The sequence below is a fragment of the Sciurus vulgaris genome (assembly GCF_902686455.1).
Source record: "Sciurus vulgaris genome assembly, chromosome: 1".
NCBI classification, from domain to species: Eukaryota; Metazoa; Chordata; class Mammalia; order Rodentia; family Sciuridae; genus Sciurus; species Sciurus vulgaris.
This window is the reverse complement of record NC_136461.1, coordinates 121811270-121821395: the sequence shown is the minus strand read 5'-3', so window position 1 is coordinate 121821395 and position 10126 is coordinate 121811270.

Below are 10126 nucleotides of genomic sequence, written 5' to 3'. Positions count from 1 at the left end.
GGAGGCTGTGCTCAAGGAAAACCATGAATGCTGTACTATGAATGGCACAACAAAGAAGCGGTGGGGGACATGCACATTTCATGTGTCTCCTTTCAATTAAAAACACTTAAAAACACAGTTGAAAGGTACAAATATTTAGAATTTCCAGATGGTGTCAGCAGAGCAGTACTCCTCTGAGCCTCCGCCATGTGTGGCTGCATGGGTTGCACGCCCACAAGGCTGGATCTGTGTCAAGGTCTGAAGGACACCAATGCTTTATGGCAAGACAACTCCCTTCTTGAGAAGTTTTGATGCAAGGATCAAGCCTGATTGTCTTGTGTTCCCAGTTCCTCAGATGTTTCCATACATCAAAACAGGGGGTTGGAGTCGGTGGTAGAGTGCTTGCCTGGCAAATGTGAGGTCCTGGGCTCTATCCTAAGAACCACAAACAAAAACAAAAACAAGAAAACCTAAGTGGTGAGCAGGTTCACTTCCAGTGAACTCAAGCCATTTGTTCTTATGCATAGAGGATACTCCAGCATTGCCCCAAATTCTTACATGCACAGTCTCACTGAAGTCTTAGGACAAATTTCTTCACACTGTTCCTCTGCTGGTTCTGAGTTCTGCAGCACTGCCCTCTGTCAGCTACCCTGGAGCACATTTAAGTAAAAGATTAGGTAGGAGCTTCTCAAATTTTAACTTACCAAAAAATCAACTAGGGATCTTGTTAAAATGCAGTCTGTGGATCAGTAGGTCTGGGGTGGGGTCTGAGGTTCTGCATTCTTAACAAGAATTCAGGAGATACTGCTGTCTATGGATCGCTTTTTGAACAGAAAAGCACAAGGTATCTCTAAGCATCCCTACTGTTCTTACCTTGAGCTTCATGGTTTAATCCTCTTCATAAATTTTGGTTCTTCTTTCCACTCCCTGCCCTGCTGTGCTCCTGGCTACCACAGCATCCCTTCTCAAGTTAAAATATTCAGTTGTTCCTCCCAGATCCCAAGGCATTGGATAAATTAGCTATGCCCCTTGGGACCAGCTTGTCCCAATAGCTGGCACAAAGTTATTTTCATATCTTAGATATTCACAAACGAATGGCTTGGATTGGGCCCTGGGGATGGGACCAGGTAGGGACAATGTTCGAATGCATTTGTTAAAGTGGCAGTCCTCCTGGGGAATGAAACTGATCAAATTATTTGGTTACATTGTATGCATGTATGAATAAGTAACAATGAATCATATGATTATGTATAATTATAATGCACCCTTAAAAAGGAAACAAACAAATAAAGTGGTGGCCCCTGCACCTGGAGGGGTGTGCCCTCCCCTTCCTCCCCCTCCTCCACTTCTCCTCCCCCATCTCTAACATCAGAACACTGCCCCGTGGGGGAGGGGACAGATTTAGCCCACCTGCACCAGCTGGCATATGGTAACCCTGGGCCCTTATTCTTTTCACCAGCTGCTCTTCCCTTTCCCCTATGCTCCCACTTGGCAAGCTGTAGCCCATTCCCTTTGCTTGGTCCCTTCCCTCTAACCCCAGTCACTAAGTCTTTTCTCCTCTCTCCTCCATTGTTTTTTCTGTCATCAAATTTCTGTCACCTTCATTTTCTATCTTCTTCCTAACTCTTATTTTTCCATTCCTCCGTTGCTCGCCATCCCATTGATGTGTGTCTTTAACCACTTCTGCTTTTAGTCAGGCCTCAGTTCTGTTTCGGCTGTTGCATCTGCTCATGAGGGTCTGGACAGATCCTGATAAATGGTGCCTTGGTTTTGTTTTGTTTTCCTTCCTTAGTAAAATAAGAAATATGGTTTTCTCCACAAGTGCTTCCCAGTCCGGTAACCTTTGTGTCCTGGAGCCCATCTTGGACAGAGGCTTCCTAAGAAGCAAACAACACAAGAAAACATTGGTTGGTTGTTTCAGAAGATGTTTGTAATAGGATTCCTGGAAGGACTTTTCCTAATGCCTCATATTTAAAGCTAGGATGAAGAGACTTCACAATCTACAGAGAGAGGCAGATTCACTGGGGACAGCATCACCTCTAGGGCTTAGTGAGAGGTGACAGGACTGGTCCTACTGCCCCAACGTTCTTCTCCCCATGCTATATAAACAGAGGACTAGGGAGAGAGGAGAGCAAGGGAATCAGAATCAAAGTCAATCATCGGAGTTGTGAGAGTTCTGTCCTTCTCCCTCCCCTCCCCATGGATAAGGTTCTTCTCCCACGGTGCGCTTGGAGGCACCATGAACCTTTCATGTGGCATTATGAGAGGTTCAAGGCATGCCAAGGAACAGGAGACTCAATGCCTCTTTCCCTGGTTGGGCAGTGGATCTCCCAATCTTTCATAAGGTAGAAATATGGCACTGGACCAATATGGGAGACAGCCTGCCCACTCGCTGTATAGCAGGGCAAGGGTGTAGGAGTATCCACAGTGGACACTGCATATGGTACTCAGGCTTCAGGTGGTTTGTCACTCTGGCTACTAGGTGGGCAAATCCCAGTAGCAAGATGCTGTATGATTTATCACCTGTGGGAGCCAAGTGGGAGGAAGGCCAGAAGAGGCCAAGCTGGAGATCTCCCATATCAGCACACTTTGCAGTGGAGTGCTCCCCACATCCTCCACTCTTACAGAGGTCCCTAAAGTGCTCTCACCTGTGCACCATAAATTTGCTGAGACTTGGATATCCACAGGGAACTGAGATTAGCCAGAGAAACAGAGACAACCATCTGCGGCCTTATAACTAAGGAAGAGTTTGATCCTTACATTCACGCCCTATATCACTTGAGAAGTTGTAGCCAGATGAGGTAAAACAGAAGGAGAAAAATCAAACCACATACTCTTCCCTATTACAGTCCTTTAGACTATGAGACAAGGGTGAGGTGAAGTGACAGGAAGAAGCAGGAGGGGAGTTTTACATTGAACTGTACTGTAAAATTACTGGAAGTGATAAAAATGAAACTGAGGGATTTGCCTAAAACATCCTTAAGTGATGGAGGGCAGATTTGACAGTCCTCATGTGAATGGGAAAAAAAAAAAAAAATGTTCTTTGATGTTAACTCCCAACTAATCAAGTTCAGATTGTTCATAAAACTGGTTAAATATATTGTTGAGCCACTGCTATGAGTCACTCTTCTAGATTTAACACAGAGAGACAAGTACAGTTTTTGCCATCACAAGATAAGATTACCACAAGATAGCCATAAGGAAAACTACAGATTCAATTTCATTTACGACCCTAGCTCTATGTGTCAAAATGGCAACTACTACATAGAACTATTGAGGGCTGAGAGAAAGTAAATCAGAAGGATTGGATCTAGTTTTAAGGACTGGATCTTGTTTTGAGGATTAGAGAGAGCTTTGTCTTAGGAATCAAAGACTGAAAAATGAGAGGCATTAGATCGTTCAGGGAAATGTGTGTTGAGAAACCCTCAAGGAAAAGGAAAGAGGATGATACAGAGGTGCCCTCGAAGTATTAGTAAATATTCCTTAGCATAATAATTCTGAGGTTGTAGCTGCACAAGTCGGACTCATAACAATGAGAGAAGTCACTTTTCCTAATGTATCCGAGTTCTGTTTATTAGGAAATTAGCTGCAAAAGCTCATTGTCAGGGAAACAAATAGAATGGAGGGGACCTAATAGTCTCTCTAATTCTTTAGACTGGAGTTTACCATTCCCCACTCTAAAATCAGCTTTGAAGGAACAAAGAATTCCAATTAGCATCTGGCCAAAGCAGAGACATTTGCATCTGAAAAGATGAGGGGATCCAAAGGGGCAGAAATTCTGCCTCTTATATCAACTGGTTATATGCAAGATACACAAATGAAAAAAATGGAGAAGAAGTTTACCAAAACGTTTAGGATTAACTGGAAGAAACCAGGGAAAAACTAAACACTGGCATCTGAGTAGCAAAATTCAACAGGCAAAATTTTAGAGTTCTCCCACAAAATGAATCAGTTCTAGCTGTTTTCCAGGCTTATGATGCTCTGCTTCATATGTAAATTTCTGTAACTATTCCTTCTAAAGTTCCCTGTTCTTTTGAGATCTACTGGACCATTCAGTAAAGAACTTTGTATACATCCGTGGAAGAGTGGGGTGTGTTTTTTCTAAGGAAAAACTGAAATGCAGGAATACTCTGAAAATGGCCAGGAATTCCATGCTAAACTAAAAGGGAAGCCTAGACCAGGATCAGCCCCATCTTATGAATTTCTAGGGAGTAACGGGACAGATTCACAGGCCAACATCACAGAGGCACTGCTCTCTCATCTCCCACCCTCTTCTGCCTCATACCAGCACCAAAAGCATAAGATTGAAGCCCCTCATTCAGGATAAGGAGGAAGCCTGTCAAACCATTGACCAGTTTTTAGCACATATACCTGTATATGTGCTATAAAACTTATCACACACACATAAAATTTAAATATAAGTGTACATATATATATGTCTTGACTGTACATAAATATGTATATATATATGTCAGTCAAAAAATATATATGTATAGTCAAGATACATATATGTACACTTATATTTAAGTATGTAGACAAACACACATACATGGGAGAGAAAACAGATTCAAAGCTTTGTGGGTCAAAGGGATTAAACTACAGAAGGATTTGAAAAAAAAAAAAAAAACAAAACTTAAGAGTCAACATTTCCTCAGAGCCTGCCTTTTGTCATTGTCATTCTTAATTCAAATATTACTGAAAAGTGCATGATAAATTGATCAAACCTTTGTAATTGACACTCAGATCAAGAAAGTGAACACTTAAAACTTTTAATAAATGTGAGGGAATTCTATTATGACACTTTTCTCAGATAAAAAGGGAAAGTGTGTAAGTTGCTAGACGGCCTCCTCATTCCACTTGACTACCCGCACATGTGCTTACATACATATGCATGTTTTCCTTCTATAGCTGAGTGAAAAGATGTCTCCTCTCACTTGGTCAAATCATTCCTTGGGTGCCAGAAACAGTGTGCAGCCATCATCTTTTTTCTTCTCAAATTAATAAGCCCTGATATTTAGATGGACACAATGCCACTCATCTAAAAGCTGTATTTCCCACATCATTACATCATTAGTATAGCCATTCAACCAAGTTTTAGCCAATGCTATAAAAATAGAAACTGTGCGGGGCCATCTGGAAAGGAACAGGAAAGGCATTTTTCTCTTATACTGCTGTCTGGGACAAAAATGGACGCGCAGAACTACAATAGCAACATTGTAGGTCAAGGACCATAACCTAAGGATGGTAGAACCCTACAGCTATTCCAGATATCCTAGAGGTGCCTGAGGCATCACCATACAAACTTGGAATTAATCACCTTTGTTTATTTTGGGGGGGGGGGGGCGTGGAGGTTATCAGGGATTAAATCCAGGGTCACTTAACCACTGAACCACAACCCCAACCCTTTTTTAAAATGTTTTATTTTGAGACAGGGTCCTGCTAAGTCTTTAGAACCTTGTTAAGTTGCTGAGGTTGGTTGAACTTGCAATCCTCCTGTCTCAGCCTCCTGAGTCCCTTGGGATTATGACTTGTCTTCTTTTAATTGAGAGAATAATAAACAGATATCTAATTTAAATCATTCTTTTTTAGGTCTGCACAGTTCCCCTAATCCTGATCCTAACTGATTCAACATATGTATCCTTTAAAGGATAATATGCCTATTCCCCCACAGGAACCATTTCAAACTTATAACCAAATCCCTGTAGATACTGGGAATGCTATGAATACAACCTTCTCTGAATTCAAGTCACCAGAATATGGTTATTTTTCTTTGGATTCTGCTACATATTACAGTTTAATTTATCTTATGAAAAGAAATCCTAAATAAAATAGTGCTAAGTTGGATTCATTAACATTATAAAAAAATACCATAAAATTTATACTAGGAGTGTAAAGATGGTTTAAACTTGTATTATCATAAATTTAGGTAACTAATCACATTAACATTACAAGGGGAGATTGTAATAACTTTTATAATTGAAGAAAATGTAAACAATTTATATCAGAGCAAAGTGTTAGAATACAATTGAAATTAAAATAAGTGTCATCTCTTAACCAACTACTAAGAATATAATTTTAAAAAATTGAGTATTGCTGGAGTATAACTCAGTGGTAAAGCACTTTCCTAGCACATAAGAGATCCTGGATTTGAGCTCTAGCACTACAAAATAAGTAAAGAAATAACAAGGGAATTTAAATAGTACACTAGAAATTATTTAACATAAAAAGTGCTGTAATGGGGAAATAGAAAAACACAAAAATACAAAACATATAGAAAACAAATAGAAAAATGGCAAACACATAGTCTACCTTGTCAGGAATTACATTAAATATAAATGGATTAAGTATTTTAATTAAAAGGCAGAGATTGACAGAATGAATTTTTAAAAAAATGATTCACACATCTGCTATTTACAAAAACCAGTTTATATTCGAGTACACCAATATAATGATAGTAAAGGATGGAAAAAGATAAACTATGTAAGCAGTAATCAAAAGAAATCTGAGGTGATGTTGCTACAATTAGGAAAACTAGAATTAAAGATAAAAAATTGTTCTAAAGACAAAGAAAGTAATTTTATAATGACAAAAGGCTCAATTTGTTAAGAAGACATAGCAATCACTACATTTATACCCAAGGATTTGTAACAAAACCTTAAAGAGTCAGTATTTTCTCAGAGTCTGCCTTTTATCCTTATCCATTTTTTATTCAAATGTCATTATCGCCCAAGAACAAAATCCAAAATACATGGAGTAAAAACAGAATTTAAGGAATAAATAGGCAATTCAATGATAATTAGAGAATACTCACTAGAATACTATTGAAATTAAATACTCTCTACTCTAATTTCAAAAATGGATTGAACAACTGACAAAAGATCAACAAGAAAACAGGTTTGAACAATACCATAAATCAACTAAGTAGACATCTGTAGAATACCCTATCCAACAACACAAAACACAATATTCTCAAGTACACATGGAGCATTCACTCAGAAGAGACTAGATGTTTGGCTGTAAAACAAGTCTCAATAAAATGATCAAAATCATAAAAACATTAAAAATATGTTTCTGAAAAAGAGTAAAATTACATATAAATCAATAACAGAGAGAAAATCATATAACTCCCAAGTTGGTGAATTTAGCAACACATTTCTAATTAACTAATGAGTTGAAAAATAAATCACAAAAGAAATTGGAAAATACCTGGAGATTAATGAAAACCAAAAACACAATGTGTCAAAAAACTCAGATGGAGTAAAAGCAATGCCTAGAAGAAAATTTATGTCTGTAAATGCCTATATTAAAGAAAAGAGCTGGGTGTGATAGTTCATGCCTGTAATCTCAACTATTTGGGAGGCTAAGGCAGGAGGACTGCAAATTTGAGGCCAACGAAAGACCAGCAATTAGCAACTTGGTGAGACCCTGACTCAAAATAAGAAATACAAAGTGTTGGGAATGTAACTCAGTGGTAAAGCACCCTGAGTTTAATGCCCAGTACCAAAAAAAAAAAAAAAAAAAAAGGAAAGAAAAAAAGAAAAGAAAAAAGTAGAAAGACTAAAAACTATATTCTTCAAGTGTGTTCATGATGTCTTAAAGGAGAAAAACTTGACTGTGGAAATGTCCCACATTAAAGTATATTAAAGAGCTATGACAACTTGATGTAATGCTTGTTTACATGACAACTAAATGAAACCAGAGGAGAAAACAAGGCTATAACTAACATTATTGAGCCAGTCACAGTGGCCTGTAATCCCAGCAGCTCTGGAGGCTGAGGCAGGAGGATGGAGAGTTCAAAGCCAACCTCCACAACAGAGTGAGGCCCTAAGCAACTCAGTGAACCCTTTCTCTAAATATAATATCAAAAAGGTCTGGGGATGTGGTTAAGTGCCTCTGGGTTCCATCCCTGGTACTAAAAAAATTTTAAAAATGAAAAAATAATAAAGGACATTATTGAGTCAACTGACAAAATTGGAGCATGAACAGGGAATTAGATAAAAATATTGTTATTAATGTAAAATTTATTTAAGTGATGGTTATGCTATGGTTGCGTAAGAGACTATTCTCATTCCTCACACCGAAGTTAAGGATAAAGAGCTATAATATATGCAACTTACCCTCAAATAATTCTGGAAAAAGTGTGTGTGTGTGTGTGTGTGTGTGTGTGTGTACATGCACAGAAAGAGGAAGAGCTGATTTTAAACCAAAATAGAGCTGGGTGTGGTGGTGCATACCTATAACCCCAGCAACTTGGGAAACTGAGACAAGAGGATTGCAAATTCAAGGCTAGCCTCAACAATTCATTGAGACCCTATCTCAAAATAAAAAGGATTGGGGATGTTGCCCAGTGGTAAAGCACCCCTGAATTCCATCCCCAGGACTATCAAAATTAAAATAAAAATGGGACAAAGCTAGGCATGGTTGTAAACACCTGTAATCCCAGCAGCTCGGGAGTCTGCACCAGGGCGATCACAAGTTCAAAGCCAGCCTCAGCAACTTAGTGAGGCACTAAAGTAAGTTAGCAAGACCCTGTTTCAAAATAAAATGACTCTGCGTCAATATCTGGTACAAAAAAAAGGTGAGGAAGGAAGGTGGGCAAAACATTAAAGAACAGGTATTCACAGCCACAGATAATTTGCAAATTTGTGGGCTGGTTATTACCTTTCTACTATTTTCGTGCAACTCTTTTAAGTTTGACATTTTAAAATAGAAAGTTAAAAGTACAAATTAGTGGGGCATGGTAGCACATGCCTCTAATCCCAGTGACTCTGGAGGCTGAGACAGGAGGATTGAGAGTTAAAGGCCAGCCTTAGCAACTCTGTGAGACCCTATTTCAAAAATAGAGGAGAAGGGGACTGGAGATGTAGCTCAGTGGTAAAGTACCCCTGGGTTAGATCCCCAGTACCAAAAAGAAAAAGAAAAAAAGAGAAGAAAAGAAAAGGACAAATTAATGAATGATGTGCTGTACTTGTTTCTCCTTAAAGCTGCTGAAGGCCTATTTCGTATATACCATACCCTCTTTCCCTATATGGGCACCTCTTCTCATAGATCTGCAGCTTTCGGTATATAATCATTTTTAACCTTGAACTCCCATTGAGTCATCTACCAGGAGAAGACTTAGTATTTTTCTCTTGATTGGATCAAGAGGAGGAAAAAGCTTCCATGAACAACATAGGGCAATAAGTTGGCAGTTTCTCAGCCCCACTTCTCTTTCCTTTCTGGATCAGACGTGCTATCTCTGTGGACATATGTACACCATAGCAACCATTTCTAAGTGTATTTTAATCCCTTTGTTTTTTTTTTTTCTTTTTCCTTTTGCCATACTGGGGATTGAACCCAGAGCCTTGGGCATACTTGGCAAATGCTCTATCTGTGAGCCACATCACCATCCCAGCCTTGCTATTTCTGGCAGAGTGCAGGGACCCCCAGCACAAGGCTCTTTTTACCCTGAAGTTTGATGATCTGGTGTTCATGCTTAAATTTTTGAAGTACGGCCTATATTTATTTATTTATTTATTTAATTTTTAATACCAGGGATTGAACCCAGGGGTGCTCGACCACTAAGCCACATCCCCAGCCCTTTTTACTTTTCATTTGATACAGGGTCTTGCTAAGGTGCTTAGGGCCTCGCTAAATTGCTGAGGTTGGCTTTGAACTCAAAATCCTTCTGCCTCAGCCTCCTGAACCACTGGAATTAGAGGCCTGTATCACCATGTCCAGCAGGACAGGCCTTTTAGAGGGACTAAGGCTATCATTACCCTTACGTGGCTTGATTTCTGTACATTTCTCCTTTCTCATTTCCAGCTTGGCCCCTCCCTTTCCCAAATGCTGTAACTTTCCTGTATTTGCAATTCCCCCAGAACTCACCCAGTGCCTTTATTAATGTTTTGAACTTCCTGGAATCCCCTGTCCCTTCCTCATTGATCTAACAAATTCTTACTCATTTGTTAAGACTCAGACCAATTGTTGCTCCTCCAAAGCCCTAGAAACACTTCTTAGTAGTAGGATACTGTCCCTCCCTGGTACATGTGATAAAAATAATTATTACATAGATGACTTAGAAACCAGCAGCAGGGAAAGTCCACAAATTTTGCATTTCCCTATATTTTCTTCAACCTTGAAAGACCAAGAGAGGGAAGTGACTTGC